Here is a 20,319-nt window from a genome sequence, read left to right on the forward strand (position 1 = left end):
CCAATTCAGGGGGCACAGGTTCAATCCCTAGTTGGGGAACTAAGACCTCAAGTGCGGCAAGGAAGATCAAAGATCCCATGTGCTGCAACTGACTCCTGGCACAGCCATATCAATATTTTTTAAAGTAAAAAATCAATTAAAATACTTGATGAAAAGTAAATAAAACAACCCACAAGGAATTGCCTGGTGGTCCAGTGGTTAGGACTCACTGCTATCACTGCTGAGGCCCCGGGTTCAATCCCTGGTGGAGGAATGAAGAAACCACAAGCCATGTGGCATGGCCAAATAAATACAAATAAAACAACACACATTCATGATCTCACAGTTCTCGAGGTCAGTCTGAACTGAACTCTCACCCAGCTGAGATCCATGTCAGCAGGGCCACATTGCTTTCCTGGAAGCTCCAGTTCAGTTCAGTTCAGTCGCTCAGTCATGTCTGACTCTTTGCCACCCCGTGAATCACAGCACGCCAGGCCTCCCTGTCCATCACTGACTCCCGGAGTTCACTCAGATTCACGTCCATCAAGTCAGTGATGCCATCCAGCCATCTCATCCTCTGTCGTCCCCTTCTCCTGCCCGCAATCCCTCCTAGCATCAGAGTCTTTTCCAATGAGTCAACTCTTCGCATGAGGTGGCTGAAGTATTGGAGTTTCAGCTTTAGCATCATTCCTTCCAAAGAAATCCCAGGGTTGATCTCCTTCAGAATGGACTGGTTGGATCTCCTTGCAGTCCAAGGGACTCTCAAGAGTCTTCTCCAACACCACAGTTCAAAAGCATCAATTCTTCAGCGCTCAGCCCTCTTCACAGTCCAACTCTCACATCCATACATGACTACAGGAAAAACCATAGCCTTGACTAGATGGACCTTAGTCGGCAAAGTAATGTCTCTGCTTTTGAATATGCTATCTAGGTTGGTCATAACTTTTCTTCCAAGGAGTAAGCGTCTTTTAGTTTTATGGCTGCAGTCACCATCTGCAGTGATTTTGGAGCCCCCAAAACTAAAGGCTGACACTGTTTCCACTGTTTCCCCTCTATTTCCCATGAACTGATGGGACCAGACACCATGATCTTCGTTTTCTGAATGTTGAGCTTTAAACCAACTTTTTCACTCTCCACTTTCACTTTCATCAAGAGGCTTTTTAGTTCCTCTTCACTTTCTGCCATAAGGATGGTGTCATCTGCATATCTGAGGTTATTGATATTTCTCCCGGCAGTCTTGATTCCAGCTTGTGTTTCTTCCAGTCCAACATTTCTCATGATGTACTCTGCATATAAGTTAAATAAGCAGGGTGACAATATACAGCCTTGATGTACTCCTTTAAGGAGAATAAATCTATTTCCTGGGCTCAGTGGCCCCCTCCTCCATCCCTAAAGCCAGTGAAGGCCAGTGGGGTCCTCACAGCACTGCTCTCTTCCTTTTCTCTCCATGTTTCTCTCGGGCTCTTCTGCCTTCCTCTTCCTCACGATTACACTGGGCCAAGGCTGATAATCAGTCCTGAATATTCATTGGAAGGACTGATGCTGAAGCTGAAACTAGAACACTTTGACCACCTGATGGGAAGAACTGACTCATTGGAAAAGACCCTGATGCTGGGAAAGATTGAAGGCGGGAGAAGAGGACGACAGAGGATGAGATGGTTGGATGGCATCACCAACTGGATGGACATGAGTCTGAGCAAGCGCCAGGAGTTGGTGATGGACAGGGAAGCCTGGCGTGCTGTGGTCCATAGGGTCGCAAAAGAGCCGGACACGACTGAGCGACTGAACTTAAGGCGGATAATCTAGGATAATTTCCCTATTAAAGTCTGAAAGTGAAAGTGAAGTCGCTCAGTCGTGTCCGACTCTTTGCGACCCCATGGACAGTAACCTGCACCAGGCTCCTCCATCCATGCGATTTCTAGGCAAGAGTACTGAAGTGGGTTGCCATTTCCTTCTCCAGGGAATCTTCCCGACCCAGGGATCGAACCGCAGTCTCCCGCATTGTAGGCAGACGCTTTACCATCTGAGCCACCAGGGAAGTCCATCTATTAAAGTCTACTGATTAGCAATTTGAATTTCCCTTCGCCATGTAACCTAACATTCACAGGCTCCGGGGTTAGGATGCAGACATCCTGGGGGTCCTTATTCTGTCTACCACGCCATCCTTCCTGCCACAGAACCTCACTCACTGCTTTGTGCTGCACGCGGCAATGGATTTGCCTCCTCTCAGCGGGCTCCGACCAGACCTCCTTAGGCGGTCGCCAGGGGAGCTGGAGCGGCTGCCTGTAGGTTGCAGGTCCGGCTGTGGCCAGCAGGGGGCAGTTGAGCCCGCCCTTTCCTCTCCAGCTCAGCGGCAGAGGCGGAGCCCACACTTCCTGCCCGGATCCTACGCAGCCCGCAGCCCGGAACTCGGCCTGCTGCTTCTCAGGGGGACCGCCTGGCTTCTGACCGCCGCCACCTTCTTCTGGTCCACGATCAGGGGTTCTGGGCCTTCAAGAGCACCAGATACAGGGTTTCTCCCTCCGGTCCCCAGTTGGTGTTCAGTTCAGTCGCTCAGTCGTGTCCCACTCTGTGACTCCATGGACTGCAGCACACCAGGCCTGCCTGTCCATCACCAACTCCTGGAGTTCACTCAGACTCACGTCCATCGAGTCAGTGATGCCATCCAACCATCTCATCCTCTGTCGTCCCCTTCTCCCGCCTTCAATCTTTCCCAGCATCAGGGTCTTTTCAGATGAGTCAGCTCTTCGGATCAGGTGGCCAAAGTATTGGAGTTTCAGCTTCAACATCAGTCCTTCCAATGAACACTCAGGACTGATCTTCTTAAGGATGGACTGGTTGGACTCCTTACAGTCCGAGGGACTCTCAAGAGTCTTCCCCAACACCACAGTTCAAAAGCATCACTCTTCGGCACTCAGCCTTCTGTATGGTCCCACTCTCACATCCATACGTGACCACTGGAAAAACCATAGCCTTGACTAGACGGACCTTTGTTGGTAAAGTAATGTCTCTGCTTGCTTCTTAATATGCTGTCTAGGTTGGTGAGGGACCACATTTTTCAAAGATCAGGATCTACATCCCAAGAACAGATTCTGCTTTGGGAGTGTGTGTGTGTGTGTGATGAAAACAGATTCTGCTTTAGGATTGTGTGTGTGTGTGGAATGAAAACAGAGTCAAAATATTTAAAACCATGGAATCCAGGAAGTGGGGTGGGCACACTCGGGGTCTGCTCACGTCTGCCCTGCTCTCGTCAGCCCTGCTCCCATGCCTGGGGACTGTCCCAGGCCCCAGCCCTCCCCCCATGCCGCTTCCCGGCAGTCCCGCCCATCTCTCAGCACCTCCCTTCCCCCACCCGTACTCTGCCCTCAGCTATTTTGAGCTACTTTTCTTAGGTATAATTTGCAAGCGGGAGAATAATAATAGCTCCTGCTCTTCCCAGGACCTCTGTGTCCCCTGCCCCTTTGACCTTGGCATTTGGGGAGGAGGAGGAAGTGGTAATAGCTGACTCTCTGGGTCAGTAAGCAGAGGCTTCGCTCCCAGCATCAAGGTCAGCAGCCTCCAGGGGCAGATGGACCATTTGGAGAGGTTCCTCTGGCAACCCACTCCAGTACTCTTGCCTGGAAAATCCCATGGACAGAGGAGCCTGGTAGGCTGCAGTCCATGGGGTCGCTAAGAGTCGGGAGGAGCCTGGTAGGCTGCAGTCCACCGGGTCTCTAAGAGTCGGGCACGACTGAGTAACTTCACTTTCTCTTTTCACTTTCATGCATTGGAGAAGGAAATGGCAACCCACTCCAGTATTCTTGCCTGGAGAATCCCAGGGACGGGGAGCCTGATGGGCTGCTATGGCGTCGCACAGTCGGACACGACTGAAGCCACTTAGCAGCAGCAGCAGCAGCTCTGCCCAGAGGCAGCTCCCGCACCACACACGCCTTTCTCTGTCTCACCCTCTCTCTCCGATGCCACTCAGGCGCCAAAGGCAGTTGGAACAGAAACGTCCTCCTTCAGAGGGTCAAGGAGAGTCTGAACAACCAGTGCTCCAGCGGGGTCACTAAGGGGGTGAGACAGGCTCAGGTCTGAAGATGGTCCCATCTGCAGGGACGCAGCCTAAGCGAGCTCTGGCAGTGGGGGCTGCAGGTGGGCCTGGGAGAGGCGGAGGGGGCTGTGCAGACCCAGACATGGGAGGTGGTGGGTGTCGGCACCGTGCCAGCCCCTCACCCACAGGTGGACGCCTGGTGGGTGGGGCTTGGCGTGAGTCTGGCACGGTGGACACAGGCCAAAGGGTGGAAGGAGGCTACAAAAGCTGGGACTGACTTAGTCTCGTCAACTAAAAATGATGCACAACTTGGGAGCTGCGAGTTCAGTTTTATTTGGGGCAAAATGAGGACTGCAGCCCGGGAGGCAGCACCTCAGACAGCTGTGAGAGACTGCTCCAAAGAGGCAACGTGTGTGTGCGTGGTGCGTGCGTGCGTGCGTGCTAGTAGCTCAGTAATGTCCGACTCTTTGCAACCCCATGGACTATAACCCTCCAGGCTCCTCTGTCCATGGGATTCTCCAGGCAAGAATACTGGAGTGGGTTGCCATTTCCTTCTCCAAAAGAGAGGCAGTGGCGGAAGGTCAATATGTAAGATTCCATGAAGGGGTAGTTCCATGCAATCAAGCACTTACTTTATAAGAGGTTTTCTGCTAGTCACAAGCATCTGATGTCATCATGAAAGGATTTATGTCATCATGAAAGGATTTAGTGCTTTTCTAGATATGAGGAGATGCAGGACTGGGACCTTGAAATCAGTTCCTGAAAATATCCAATTATCTAAAGACCTGCCCTACCAGGGTACAGAGTGCCTCACTCCACCCGGAACTCCCTCCAGGGGTTGAAGGTCACCAGCTGCAGCAGCACAGGGTTCAGCCTCCACAGAGGCAGATGGCAAGTGCCTTTGTTGTTCAGTCCTTGGCAAGGCTTTTGGCAAGTACCAACTTGTAGTTGAGAGTCCGCAAGAGCGGGGCTGGCAAGGAGATCTGGAAGCCACTAGTGGGGCAACAATGGTCAAGGAGGGCAAGGCTTGTGGGACCAAGTCGCTCATTCCACAGGCCTTCCCTCTGCTGGGGGCTGGGGTTGAGGACACAACCGCTCAGGGTGGGGTGGAGGGGACAACTGAATCTGGTCAGCACTTGGAGGCAGGGCTTCAGGGCACAAGGACTATGAACCTGTAAAGGAGTGTGAACTGCAGGTGGGCTGGCCCATCTCCTCCTCTGTCTTATACACAAGGGTCTGGGAGTATCCACCCCTGGCACACTCTCCCTGGAATGCCTCCTACCAGAGAGGCCCCCCTGGTTCCCTTGCTGCTGCTAAGTCACTTCAGTCGTGTCCAACTCTGTGCAGCCCCATAGATGGCAGCCCACCAGGCTCCCCCGTCCCTGGGATTCTCCAGGCAAGAACACTGGAGTGGGTTGCCATTTCCTTCTCCAATGCATGAAAGTGAAAAGTGAAAGGGAAGTCGCTCAGTCATGTCTGACTCTTAGAGACCCCATGGACTGCAGCCCACCAGGCTCCTCCGTCCATGGGATTTTCTAGGCAAGAGTACTGGAGTGGGGTGCTATTGCCTTCTCCGCCTGGTTCCCTTAGCAGCCCAAAAAGTGAAAGTGAAAGTTGCTCAGTCGTGTCCAACTCTTAGTGACCCCATGGACTATAGTCTGCCAGGCTCCTCTGTCCATGGAATTCTCCAGGCCAGAATACTGGAGTGGGTAGCCGTTCCCTTCTGCAGGGGATCTTCCCAACCCAGGGACTGAACCAGGTCTCCCACATTGCAGGCAGATTCTTTACCAGCTGAGCCACCAGGCGAGCCATAGAAAAGAGCTTGGCTGTTAAGTCACCTCAGTCCTGTCCATTGCCTCCACGGGATCTTCCAGATCCAGGGATCGAACCTGCCTCTTTTATGTCTCCTGCATTAGCAGGCGTGTTCTTTACCACTAGCACCACCTGGAAGGCCCGGCTGGAGCTGCTCAGCAGTGACCAGGGTCACCCTTCATGTGAACTGCTGGGCCGGGGCCACAGGGAGCAACCCCTCTCCCTTCTCCTCCTCTCAAGACCTGGGAGTCCAAGGCTGGACAGGCCGCCAGAGCTGGACCTGTAATCGAGCTTGTGGGCCTGCTGCTGACCTGGGAACTCATTTCCTCCCTTCCATCTGTCCAGAAACATCACAAATATTTACTGAGAGCCTCACAGTGGACAGCACTTTTTGTTGTTCAGTTGCTAAGTTGTGTTTGACTCCTTGCAACCTCATGGTCTGCGGCCTGCCAGGCTTCGCTGTCCTTCACGATCTCCTGGAGTTTGCTCAAATTCATGTTCGTTGAGTCGGTGATGCCATCCAACCATAACATCCTTTTGCAAAGTGACCTTTACAAAACATAATTGTTAGGGACTTCCCTGTCAGTCCAGTGGTTAAGACTCTGTGCTTTCACTGCAGGGGACACAGGTTCAATCCCTGGTCGGGGAAGTAAGATCCTGCATGCTGAGTGACCAAATAACAAAACAAAACCAACGTAAATTATTTGGTCAACACATGCCTGGAGGTCTGTTCCATGCCAGGGCCATTTTCAGAGACTGCCGGGCCCAGTGGAGGACAAAACAGATAGAAACCCCTCTCTTGAGGAGCTGAGTCCCAGTGGGGGTGGAGTAGGGTAGGATGAAGCTGTTAGTGGCTCAGTCCTGTCCAGCTCTTTGCTACCCCATAGACTGTACCTCTGTCCATGGGATTCTCCAGGCAAGAATACTAGAGCGGGTTACCATTGTCTTCTCCAGGGGATCTTCCCCACCCAGGGACAGAATTCAGGTCTTTTGCATTGCAGGCAGATTCTTTACTATCTGAGCCACAAGGGAAGGGGTAGGGTGGGGGGCACTCAATGAGAAGGTGACCCCGGCAGAAGCCAGGAGGAGCTGAGTGTGGACTGGATCAGGTGACCACTGGGTGAAGTGCTTTTAGGCAGGACAGTATTCATCAGAATTATGAAGCGAGAACAGGAAGGCGTGCTGTGAGCGTGTGAGGGCCTGCCAGGGTCATGCTGCAAGGGGGTGTGGGGAGCAGGCTGGAGCCCAGGCTGAGGCCTGTTTTCTGCCAGGGCAGGCGAGGCCAGGGCGGGCTGGGTAAGAGTTCCCGGTCGTGGTCCCTCCTGGGCTGCAGTGAGGCTGGCCAAGGCAGAAAGGGCTCTGGGCCAGCACGCGGTGACTGTGCAGTTCCTCACTCAGGCCCTGGGACCGGGGCCTCAGGGCTCCTGGCCGCGGGTCTCCTGTGAGTGGTGAGCCCAAGGTGACCCAGAAGGCCATGGCTCTGGAACTGGACCTGGGGGGGAGGGAGTGGGGGGCAGGGTTCTGGCACATTCTCTAGTGGCTGCAGCAATACTATCATCCTGTCCCATCTTGAACCTGAAGTACCACCCCTTTCTCACCTCTCTTCTCCGTTTTTGGGCCACACTTCACCCCTTACGGGATCTTGGTTCCCTAACCAGAGATGGCACTCGTTCCCCCTGCAGTGGAAGTGAGGAGTTCTAACCACTGGACCACCAGGGATGTCCCTCACTCCTCATTTTCTGTCTGCTGGGTCCTTCCTCCGGCTGGTGTGTATGTTTGTTAACAATCCAGCTGAGCTGGCTGCGGAACAAGTCAGGAAGGCAACCCTGGCTTTGAAAAAAAGACTTGAAGCCTGGACTTTGACCCTGAAATCCTGGGCGACACCTTCCTAACCTCCTTTCCCCTCCAACTTGAGCTCCTAAGTTGGCTGGTGGCCAGAAGCAGCAGGCTTCAGCCACCCACCCGGGTGTGGCGGACCCATCACTACCCAGCCCCACCCAGAGATCCAAGGTCATCTTGTTTACCAGCTGTTTCCTGGAACAGCTTGTTTTGATCTACAGAAATCTGCTGACACACTGGCTGCCTTGCCCCTCCTCCTCTGTCAGGATGGAAGTATTTTTAGCCTTATTTGCAGAGAAAGAGGCAGATCCCAAGTCCCACATTTGTCCACCGTACCATGAGCACTGCCTTGACCCCTTAAGGCAGCACAGAGCGGTCCCTGTGTGGTTTTTCTACCCTCATCTGAGCTCAAACACGTCACACATCCCATTTCCAAAGAAAACTAGCTGTGGAAAAGTCCATGGCCAGGAGAAACAAACCAGGACCCACTGCAACTGTGTCATTTTGTCCTCGAATGGAGCTGGGCTCCTCCAGACATAAGGGCACAGAGGAGGTCAGCCGTTCCTTTTGTGCTGGGAGTCCTCAGATCTGTAGGATCCTAATGCTTTCTGTGTGGCTACTTCCACATACTCCTGCTCTCCTGAAAAAAGCTAAGACAGTGTGGTTCTGGAATTTGGGAATATGTGTGAATGAGAAAGGTTATTAGACCACGTAGAGAGCAGCACCCGGAGAAGGGTGTGGCAACCCACTCCAATATTCTCGCCTGGAGAATTCCACGGACAGAGAAGCCTGGCGGGCTACAGTCCATGGGTCACAAAGAGTCGGACACAACCGAGAGACTAACACAAAGAAAGCAGCAAGCTGAGACATCAAGCAGACACACACCAGTGACTACATCCTCTCAGGCACCTTGTAGATAAATATAGAGCTGAGCCCACAGCCTGGTACTGTGACTCAGCAGAGAAGTTACTTGCTTGGTATTACACACATCTCTCAGCCTTTCTAGAACATTCTGACATGCAATTCCCTTTTTCCACACTGTTCTTTCAGGTCGAGTCTCCCCAACCCACCTATGAAAATGTCAGGACAAGACAGATGAGCCAGACCTTGGGGAAAAGTGAGCTTCCATAATCTTTCCCTGGCTGGAGAGAGCAGCTGAGCTGCCCTGTGAACAAGCCTGGGCTTGCCACATACTCAACCTTCTGGGACGACGGTCACATGAGCAACAGCAGTTTTCCGAGAACCAGGAAGGGTGCAGCAGCTGGCCCCAGCCCCCGCCTAGCAGCTGCTGATGCCATCTTGCAGAGGCTGAGGGAAAAAACCCTCCTTCCCCAGTTTCCCCCTTGTTGCCAAGGGAGCCTGTTGTCACAGGTGGGTTTGTTTAGGGTGTGGGTGGTTATCCTGGAAGAAGACTTCCTGGCTGGAGTTGGTCCAAGAGGCCCTTCTCAGCTTTCCTTACTCCTGACCACTGTCCTTCCATCCCATGCGGCAGGGCTGACAGGACGCCCCGTGGGGGTCTGGAGCTGCGACTTCTCCTTACTCTGACCCCTACACAGGCAAGGGAGATGCCAGCGACCCTTTCCAAATTCTCACCAGTCCCGCAGGCGCTGCCAGGCCTCGGTGGAGGGGACAGGCGCTCACGGGGTTGCTTTTGCTTCCACTTTGGGAGAGCCACATTGAGAGCCTGCTCCCCGTAGGCAGTCACCGGGACGTGCCCCCCCCCCCCCCCACGCCCCAAGCATCAGGCAGACCCCGAGGCCCATCACAGGTTGTAAAGTAGCTTGGACAAACTAGGTCCCTTCGCACCCCAAATGTTTTTCCTCACCTCCCAACCCCAAAGGAAAAAGGGTTAAGTATCTATATACTTTTAGTCTTGTTGCCATCCAGTTACACGTTTTGTTTTCTGCACAAACAAGATCTTGCTTTTCCTTACCTCACAACTACCTTTTCCCAGTTAATAGAGAATGAATAATCATAAAGTACTCTAACCCAACAGGCCCAACTTTTCTGATGAAATACTTGAAGCCTCCAGGCCCCTGGTAACAGAATAACAAAGCGATGACACACGCCCCTCAAGCTACCAAGCAGCAACATGGGGGCTTAACTTTTTAACCAACTTTTTAAAAATCACAGCCATGTTTCTTAGTCAAAGACACTGAGCACAGCTGTGGGTGCGGTTCTTTAAGAGCGGGCCCGGTGCAGACGTGCTTACGATCCACGACACCCACACGCGGAACCCTGGCTCCAGCCCGGCGGGCCGCGGGCTGCCCCTCCCCCGCCCCGCTCCCACCCGCAGGCCTCAGCGCTGACATCACAGGCGCTCACGAGGCCCAGCCGACGCCCGAGGAGTCACGCGCTGCCGCTCCACCCCCGCCGCCAGGGAGTGATGCGCCCTCTGCAGAGATCCCTCCGCGGCCGCCGCCCGGAATTTTCCAGACGCTCTGCCGGCGCTTCTTTTGGGCTTCTGCTGGGCGGGGGTGACCTGAGGCGACCCCCAGCAGTTCCCTTCGCTTCCAGAGAACAGCCCCAACCCGCCTCATCCACTCCCCACCCACACCTCCCCTCAAGGAACGGGAAGCCTCTAAACCCTCGGCTCCATCACAGGCTGAGAAGGGGATTTCTCTCCCCACCCTCGTCCCCGTTGGAATCCGCCTCCCCCCAAGGTGACCTTGAGATCTGCCGTCGATCTCAGGAAGCCCTTGCTTAGAGGAGTGGGGATAACTGGGGAATTCGAGACCTAGACACCCGGGAGACTGGGAGCCGCCCGGAGTCATCTCCTTGGCCCGGGTTGGGGAGGGACTTTTTTTCCAGTGGCAGTGGAGGAATCGTCCCGTTGAGCAGTGCCCCAGTGACGCGGCCCAGGGCTATAAAAGCAAAAGTTGTGGCCTGTCCAGTAGGAGTTAGCCACAGGGAGGACTAGGGGCTTGGGCTTAGTTGTGGAGGGCGGAGTTGGCCAGTTTAGGGTCTTAGGAGATAGATGAGAGATATGGCAGCGTTAGATGAGGCTGGGGAACTTGGGGTGCCAAGAGAAGGAAGGTTAACGGGGGGACTAGATCTTGGGGAAATTGTGCTGGGGAGAGCTGTGTTGAAAGGGCCCGCAGTAACCCAAGGGGAAGACGACACCCCAGGCCTGGCTGTCGCAGCTGTCTGCTGGAGAAGGGAAACTTGAACTTTGGGTGGGCGCCGCTCCTGCGTAGGCTGAGCGGGCCCCCGGTGCCCGGGTTTGTGTAGGAAGAGGAAAGCAGAGACGGAGAGGTGGAGGTGGAGGTGGAGGGTCTTGCCCCCCTTGCTGGAGGCGGAGTTGGTCAGTCGATGCTTTGAAAAGGAGCTGGAAGGCAGGCAGTGGGGTGCAGGGTGGCAGGTGGGCAGGGAGGGGAGGACTTGAACTTGTAAATACCAGCAGTCCCTTTTTTTCCAGACAAAGGGTTGTGAGCCCGCCTGGGGATGAGGCCTCGTGTGGTGGAAGCTGCACTTAGCTTCGCGGGGCTGACAGCTTTGGCCCAGGGCGGTATGTAAGTCTGGCTCGGCCCGGGACAGGGTCCAGCCAGGCCCAGCCTGGTGAAACCCAGGTCTGGGTGTGAGGGTGGTCCTAGGGAGTGAGTGAGGAGGTAAGGTGCCGGTCCAAGCGGTTACTGGTATGTTTGGCAGGCGAGGGCTGTAGGCGAACAAAATTGACCCTCACTTTATTTTCCAGGTGGCAGTGCTCCCCTTTGGACTTTTCCTCTAGGTTCCTCGCTAACCTGTTCTGTGAGCTCACTCTGCCCCCTCTCCTCCCCTTCACTCTCTCGAGGTTACCCATTCACTTAAAACATTGCTTCTGGTAATCTGGTAAGCCGGGAAAGTTGTTCCCATTGGAGTCGGTATCTTGGTAACCGTGAAGAGGAGAGGCAGCCCCTGCTGAGACTCTGGGTGGGCGGGGTGGTGTTGCTTGCCAGTGGAGAGGGTGGGGATTGAATGTGCACCCTTGGGTGGGCCCGCAGCGACGGTACCATCTAAAAGCTACGAAAATGCCTCATGGACGGTGGTTTGTTACTGTAGTGTTCATCATGGCGATCTGATGGCACCAGGAGAAATGGAGCCCCTGGCCAGTGTGAGTCGTAGCGGTGCAGGAGGGGAGACCCTGGAGGAAAGAACCCGTCTAAATTGCTGTCTGCAGAGTGAATTTCCAGAGGCTTAGGAGGAGGAAGTTCTCCAGTGGCATGTTTCCAGGCCTTGCTCAGGAACCCCTGTATTCAGGAGGCCATCCTTTAAGGTTTTCATGAGCTTATGAGGGGCAGTCTTTAAAAGGCCAAAGCAGATGGATCCGGGGCCGTCAGCAGATGTGTTGCTTTGAGTGTTTGATCCGGGAGCAACGATCTCTGGGCACGTGAATGTCAGCAGGCCGTTTCCTGGGTTGGAGGTTTCAGATGCTGCCATCTTCTAAATTGAGTCTCCTGTCATACTAGTGTGCCACGAACCTTGTTTCCAGAAGACTCTTAAGCTGTAGAACATTTTAACGCTGATGCCACAACTCAGATGATGCCTTGTAGATGGAGCTTGCACATGGATCCCAGTGACCCTCATCTACCCACCTGCCTGCCTGTGCTTTTGTCGGAGGAGTTCTTAGTGTGATATATAATGTGTGTGGGAAAGCGTTCCAGATTGAAATGCATTAGGCAAATACTTAAATGAAGCCAACTGACTTAAATGAAGCCAACTGGCGAAGTGGGGGTGGGGGTGGGGTGTCATTGTGCTGTGCTAGGTGGGAGGGCGCGAGATGGTCATATCCAGATTGTGATAAAAATGGCAGATTTAGTTTGGTCACTTTTGTTACCAGAAGGGAATAGTCAGGGTACCGAGTAATCTGTTCATCTTGCTCTATATGCTTCTTAACTTATCTTAGTTGATTAGATTTCAGAGGAATCTTCCTGTTCAAAGGGGAGGGCCCTGAGGTGAGGGGTTGAGGGGTGGGAAACAGCCTGGCCCTGGGGAGGGTGAGCTGAAGAGAAGGCTGTGATTAGGTGTGGCTGGCGGAGGGTGGGAGGGGTAGGGAAAGTGGGTGGAAGGGAATTCTCTGGAGAAAAGATCAGTAGGCAGAACTCTAGGGGATAGAGCTCAAAGGCAAAGAGAATGCTAGTTAATAGTACATTGTTAATGATAGTTAAATTGTTACTTGAAGTTTCTACAGTGCTTCAAACTGCTAAGGGTGGGGAAGGCAAAAAAGCAAAATTGTTTTGCTTTGCTATAAGAAGGGGAAGGCTGAAAAGGTAACTGAAACCTGGGTATCAGTCTCTTGAAAGATGGGTGTCAGGGACTTGCATCAGCAGATTAACATCTTTCACTCCTTTGCAAATTTCTTAAGTGGTTTATCTGAAGGTGTGCAATGTTCAGGGACTAGTTTCAGAAAATACTTACCCAAATTGTGGGCTTTTAAAGTATTTTGAGATTTTGGTACGCATTTAGATGCCCTCTTCTGGGTTTGTAACATTTTTGTTCACTTGGTATTTTGCAGTTGAAAGTTTGAGCAAAGTGAAAACAATGATTTCTAAAGGAATTTTGTATGTTACTTCTTGCTCTATAAACATCTTATCTTTTCTTTGTGATGAGTAATTAGTAATAGCCAAAGCTTTTTCTTTTCATCCTCATTGTAACAAGGAGAACTTAAATCGTGATCACTCTCTAATTACTGTAATATTTGGTAGCAAACAATCTATGTACGCTTGCTAAGGTTCCAGTTAATAGTTCACACCATCTTCAGTTTGAATGTTTGTGTTAAGTGAAGGAGTACTAGAGGGGAAACTTAACCAAAATCAGGTAGGGAAATAAAGAGTGAAACTGGGGGTGGGGAGTTATTTCCTGGATTATGGTGTTTGTAAAAATTTAGGGAAGTATCAATCCTTTGTGATAAAGTAATACCAGTGACTCTATCCTGTCCATTTTTCCCATTGAATTTCGTTTTGAGAATTTTAAACCCTCAGTACTTACGACATGGAATTTTTCTGGGTTCTTTAAAATGTTTACAAGTATGTTGATAGTTGCGTTCTTAACCTGTAACTTGGGCATGTGATACAGTTACTGTCATTGGAATTTAAAGAGCATTAGTCATGCGTGTATGGGGAAATATGTTCCGGTAAGCTGTTGTGAAATTGAAACTGTAAAAACAGGTGGAAAGGAATCTTTCATGTTGCTCTGTATGGTAAGAACCAGTCCTTGTCGCGTCATGTGTGTAACTACTGACACTTTTCTTCCCCTTTACAGCACGAATAAAGGTTTGCGTTCTAAACTCATTAGAATTGCTTGTATTGCTATATTTTTTCAACTCTGATTTTGTCTGTATATCATGAAGCGAAATGTACCTGCATGCTGTAGATTTAGGCTTAGATTGACTAATGTAACTCCAGACTGAGGTCGTTGAGCTCAGTATGGTAACCTCAACAGAACTGGTAGGTCCTGAATGGCCTGCGTCCCCAGTGGCAGTTGGGGATGGACTCTGCTGACTGGGAGTGTGTGATGGTTGTGCAAAATGTGGTGACAAACCACAAGCCAACGAAGGTCATTGTCAGGGTGGGGAGACTATTTCCTAACTTCTTGGAATTTTACCGAATTATATTTCCAAATGGTTTGTTAAAAAGGGGATCTCTCTTGATGACTGTGAGCAGCCTAACAAATGGAAAGAACATGTAATATACGTTTGACATACTTGTGGTCTTTGGGAGGCTGGAATGTGTCTAGGATTTGGGTTTAAGCACATACTTCTCATTTTACTAATTGCATAAGTGCTGTGCTAAGCAATTTGGAATCCAGGGTTTGTGTTGTGTCTAAGCTGCCCCTGTGTCCTGGGCGGGGAGAGCCCAGCAGTGATGCTGGGAGCTCGTTTTTGTGCTGCTGTTCTGTGTTCATTGGGGCCCTAAGGTTTTGCTTTACAGGAGATGAACTTGGAATAGAAACCACCACCCGCCTCTGCTGAGAAGGCTTTTATGTCCAAGGGAGTGGGAAGGGGACAGGGACAGGCTGTTCTGTGACCACAGTGAGGGGCTGGGAGAGCAGCTGGGTGTGGCCCCTGCAGAGACTGGAATTAGGTGCCCGCCTGTCCTGAGGCTCACAGCTGTGCAGGTTCAAGGATTTTTCCCCTGCTCAGCACCCTGTTCTTGATTTCCCCAGAACAATCTAGGCTTCCTTTCCTACCTTGCCCTTCTTGTTTTTGCTCAGTTCTTTTCTGCCTGCCTTGCCTTTTTTTGGAACTTATTTTTCCTTTTGTTTTTATACAGTGATTACCAAACTCAGGGTAGCTGCTATGAGTGTCTCTGGGTACTGTTACCTAGCGATTGGTGGGCTGATGAAGAGTTTCTCCATGGGGGTGTAAATGTCGTTGAAAAGGGACTGTGAAGTGGGCCTGATGGTACAGGAGCAGAGCAGGCAGCTGGAGGCTGTACCCACGCCCTCCTGGCTTCTGCCTTGTCCCAGGGCCCTGCCTGTTCTTTATCCTCTGTTCACAGGTCAGGTGGGGTATGTCAAAGGTATCGTTGATGGTGTTGGTGATCACTGCTGATCGGTTTGCATCCTCATACATAGATCTGAATTCAGCCTTCCGTCTGAACTCTGAGAGGCAGTGCATGGTACAATGAAATTCAGGGAGTGGGCTTGTAGCATTTAGGTGGAAAGTGGAGATCTGGTGCAGCTAAATGTAATGGGGTATAAAAATAGCAAGAGGTGAATTTGGAAGTTCTTTCAAAAAGAAATAGCCGAAGAGGAAGTGTTGGTTGAGGCTCCTTTGTGGGCCCAGACTGGACACCCTGAGAACTTTGTAAATGGCCTGTGTTAACAGAAGGGGTTCCTCACCCCCACTTCACTCTGTTGGCTGCCCTTGGTTTGTCTTACTGGTTGTGGCCGTGGCCAGGGCTAACCTCTTTGTGTACTTAAGTTTCTGGAGGAAATGTTAACCTCTGGCCTTGGGCAGTACTTGCTATTGTGCAGTGCTGATGTTACATGAAATGGCAAGACATGCTTTGGATATTTGTGGTAAGTTTTAAATGTTTATGGGAGGTGGGAGGGGGGGTTCAGGATTGGGAACTCATGTACACCCGTGGCGGATTCATGTCAATGTATGGCAAAACCAATACAGTATTGTAAAGAAAATAAAGTAAAAATAAAAATTAAAAAAATATAAATGTTTAACATGCAAAAATACACAGATGCAGTCTGGAAATGACAAGAGAAAGATAGCAAAATAACCAAAAATAAGAAAGCTGTGTTTAGGGAGGGTGGCCTTGACCTTCCTCTGGGTGAAGGCAGCCACTCCCACCCTCTGGTCTCCCAAGTAGGACGCCTTCTGCTGAAGGCTCTACCTTCCAGGGCCCCTCAGCATTGCACCAACATCCCTTTCTTTTATTTTAAATAACTGTTAGTTCTCATGTTGTAAAATGGGTTTATTGTAAAGTTTACAAATAAGAAAATTGATAAAAACAAACTCCTCAGTAATCTTATTGATAATTGTTATTGGCCTCTCTGCTTCTAGAGGTTTGTTGTTTTTCCTATGCATAGGATATATACCTTTTTACACAAAATTGGAATTATACTGTAGATGCTGTTGTGCAGCTCTTTTCACCTAGGCATCTTTGTGGTGACATAATGTTCATTGTGTGACTTAATTTAAAATATCTTCATTTAGACAACATGTAAGTTATTTTCCACTTTTTCTTAGTAAGTAATGCTGTGATAACCCTCCTTCTAGCTCAGACTTTATCATATCTGATAGTATTTCTTGGGGATACATGAATATATTTCAACACATGAATTGCCTTTGTCAGACTTATTACGTCTAAGTTCATATTGCTAAATTGCCCTCCTGGGAGGGGTTTGTAAATAGTGTCCTCAATCTTAAGGTAAACCTTGTCCCTACTTTTTCTCAAATGAGGTAGTTTCACACTAAAAACCTTTGCTCCCCTTTTGGGTCCAGGCAGCTTTTTGTGTGTGTGAGCCCTGCTAGTGTACTGAACATCTGTGTGTTTTGACATCTGCAGTGTTGTGTGTGCATCCATGTGTGACTTTGTACTTCGTTTTTCTATTTTGTAAAAGCACTTATGTATCACTAATGCTTCATTCTCTTTGATGCAAATATTTTTCCAGTTTGTAGATTGCCTTTTCATTTGTTTTTCAGTCATACAAAAGTCACAGTTTTTCTGAGTCCATCATTTTTCCTGTGGTTTCTGTACTTGTGTTAGTTTAGATCTCTCCCAATCCCAAAGCATGTAAGTATTAATCTCTGTTATTTTGTGACAATTGTATGATTTCATTTTTTTACATTTAAACATTCACTCCAACTGGAGTTTATTAGCAGATGGGACTGGGGGTTGTGTGTGTGTGTACAAGGGGAGGCCTGGTACCCCCTCAGAGCCCCTGGACTTGCTCCTTCCCTGTGGCTGGATGATGGAGTGGCAGAGAGTGCTTTCAGCTGGGAGACTTGTCACAACTGGACGGTTCACTGAAGACTTGCGGGCAGGTGGCCGTTGTGTTAACTGAGCCCAACTGGGGGCGGTTCTGGTGCAGACAGACGTGCAGATCTACTCCTGACTGGGAGCAGTTTCTGAGCCTCTCGGGGCTGGTTTTCCTCCTGTGTGAGGTGGGAGAATGAATGGATGTCTGTATTTGGCACGTGGCCGCTCCTCATTGAGTGGTGATGGTGATTCCTTTGCCTCCTTCGTGGCCAGCCTAGGTCCAGCCTCTTCCTTCTGGTTCCCACTACTCACTCACCTTCTCTGGGCCTTTCATGTAGTGTAATCTGTGTACATGTTCTGGGCTGTTCTGGTTTTCCACCTTAAGTTTGTTTCCATGCAGATTTTTTGTATTAGCAGAGTCCACAAATGCGTTGGAAGTGCTTTTTCTCAGGGATATTAATTATCCCACAGAAATCCCATGGAGGACTCTTGTAGAAGCCTGTGAGTGCTCTGAAACTGTTTTTCCGCGGAAACCATAAGCTTGCTGAAGGGGGTTCATGACCTCAAGAAAATACCATGAATGAACAGTTGCATTACTTTACCCTATTGTGCATATGCTATAACACGTTGAGCCGGTTTCTTAAGTTGTAAACAGTGTTTTAACTTTTCATTTGTGCCAGTATGAGCATCTCAAGTTTTGTGAAAATATGTAAATATGTATTGGTAGAAATATATATATATATATATATATCCATATCTGTTCTCTTGGGTGGCACAGCCTGGTCACTGAGCAGACTCTCAGATACTTTCCAGATACCTTACACTTACTTTTGTGAGAATATCTATTTCCTTTCATAACTGCTAGCATCAGGTTTTTTTGTTTTATTTATTGCTACTTTCTAAAGAAATGAGTGGTAAAATATGCATAACATGCATCACCATCTTAACCATTCTACTGTACAGTTCAGTAGCGTTCAGATAGTCTCCAGAATTTTCTCATTTGGCAAAATTGGAACTCTGTACCCATTAAACTCATCCTCTTCTCCCTAACCCTGGGCAACCACCATTCTGCTTCTCTGTTTCTATGAGTTTGAGAACTCTGGGTACCTCGTATTAAGTGGAATCATATAATATTTGTGTTTTGTGACTGGCTTATTTTATGTAGCATAATGTCCCCTAGGTTCATCCATATTGTACCATGTGTCAAGATTTTTTTCCTTTTTAGAAGAATATTGCATTGTATGTATACATCACAACTTGTTTATCCGTTGGACATATCTATTGAACATCTCATCCTTGAACATTGGGTTGCTTCTACTTTTAAGTTGTGAATAATTCTGTTACGAACATGGGTGTACAAATGCCTTTTTGAGACACTGCTTTCAATTCTTTTGGATATATACCCAGAAGGGGTATGGTTGCCTCATAGGATATCGTTATGTTAAATTTGGGGAGAACTTTCATACTATCTTCTGTAGCAGCTGCACCATTTTATACTCCTATGGACAATTTACAAGGTTTCATAGCCTCACCAACACTTGTTTTTTTAGTGTAGCCATCTTAATGGGTGTGAAGTGATATTTCATTGTGATTTTGATTTACACTTCCCTAATAGTGGTGTTGTATCTTTTCATATGCTGTCTGCCCAATTCTGTATCTTCAGAGAAATGTCTTTTCACCTTTGCCCAGTTAAAAAAATGGTTTATTTGTTTTTTGTTGTTGATTTATGGGAGTTATTTACATATTCTGGATATGAACCCCTTATCAGATACATGGTTTACAAATATGTTTTTCCATTCCATAGGTTGCCTTTTCACTGTTGATTGTGTCTTTTGATGCACAGAAGTTTCTAATTTTGATGTAATTCAATTTATCTGTTTTTACTTTTGTTTCCTCTGCTTTTGGTGTCATGTCCAAGAAACTGTTGCCACGTTGAATGTTATAAAGTATTTATTGTTGCTTTATTTAAAAAGTACTTACGTGGTCAGCCTGTATTTCTGTAATTACTGTTTAGTCTGTTTTACCACTTGATTTACCATTTGTATTTTTTCTTTGACCATTTACCAAATGTATAAAATTGACCAAATATATAAAATTTCTATATTTTATAAAGATCATGAATTCCTTGTATAGTTGGGAAGGGAAGCTTTTGCCAGTGATTATCAAACTTACTCTCATTTTTTCCTTTTACTGTTGTGCTTAGAAAGTATTATACAAAGACATTTTAAAGATTGATGTAACAAGACTAATAGTAACAACTAATACGTTTACTTCTGATTACTTTTTCTTTAGTAGCTAAACGTGTGTACTCCCACCTTACAGTAAATGCTCTTCTCCATTTAAGGAGTTATGTATCCAGCCTGCTTGGTGTATTTAAACTGATTACACTGACAAAGTTGAATTATCAGACTTTAAGCAAATACTGTCATCGTGCTTTTGTTGCGGGTCTGTCTGTATTAGCTGCTTGTAATTATCTGCCTGAATCTACTTCTCACATTTTTAGTCTTTAGTTTTTGCTGTTTCTAATCAAATGTTTTGGATTTTAATGACTAAGTGTTCATTATAAAATCTAGTAAGTGGAAGATATGCTACTCCTTAAGGCAAGAATATTCCTTCTCTTTGTTGGAACTTGAGCACACAGAACTGGGTTAATCTTTGGTTCGAGACGTAAAACATGGCTGTCTTATATTTGGTTCCGTGATGTTTTGATGCTGTGGCAGACAGTTTTGAATCTTCTAGTATATAACTAGGACATGTAGTGACTTTGGCCACCTATGGGGTTCTACTCGTTTCCCTTCCTGCCTCCCTCTAAGCCAAAGTAGTTATGATCCTGAATACTAAGTTTCTCTTTTACTTCTTCTTTTCTCATATAACTTTGGAAAAAGAAAAAAACTTACCTAAATGAACTATAATTTTCATTTTAGTAGTTTTTAACTTTATAGAAAAAGTATAAGCTTCTGGAATTTTTCTCATTTAATGGTATTAAGATTCATCCTTTACCTTGTGTGTAATTTTGGAGTCTCTAATGTGACTATATGGACATAGTTAATGATTCCATTTTTCCCATTGTTTTTTATTCTGGTCAGTGTAATTGGATAAGTGGTAGGTGGATGCTCTCTTATACAGAATTAAAGCTTGACTGACTAGGTTGTCACACCACCCCCCGACCCCAACCAACCCCACCTTGAGTGCTGTTTCCTGCTAGACCTTTTTCTATACATTTTAATCCACATTTAATATTAA

General features: G+C 48.5%; 1 long non-coding RNA gene across 1 annotated transcript; it reads left to right on the top strand.

Moving 5' to 3' along the window:
• The first annotated feature begins 10,558 nt into the window (after positions 1 to 10,558).
• Positions 10,559 to 13,929, top strand: LOC138427032 (uncharacterized). Its single transcript, XR_011251873.1, has 2 exons — positions 10,559 to 11,175; positions 11,358 to 13,929. It is a non-coding gene; the product is annotated as an uncharacterized lncRNA (long non-coding RNA).
• The last annotated feature ends 6,390 nt before the right edge of the window (positions 13,930 to 20,319 follow it).

Source organism: Ovis canadensis, chromosome 21 (assembly GCF_042477335.2).
Source record: "Ovis canadensis isolate MfBH-ARS-UI-01 breed Bighorn chromosome 21, ARS-UI_OviCan_v2, whole genome shotgun sequence".
In the NCBI taxonomy this organism is placed as follows: Eukaryota; Metazoa; Chordata; class Mammalia; order Artiodactyla; family Bovidae; genus Ovis; species Ovis canadensis.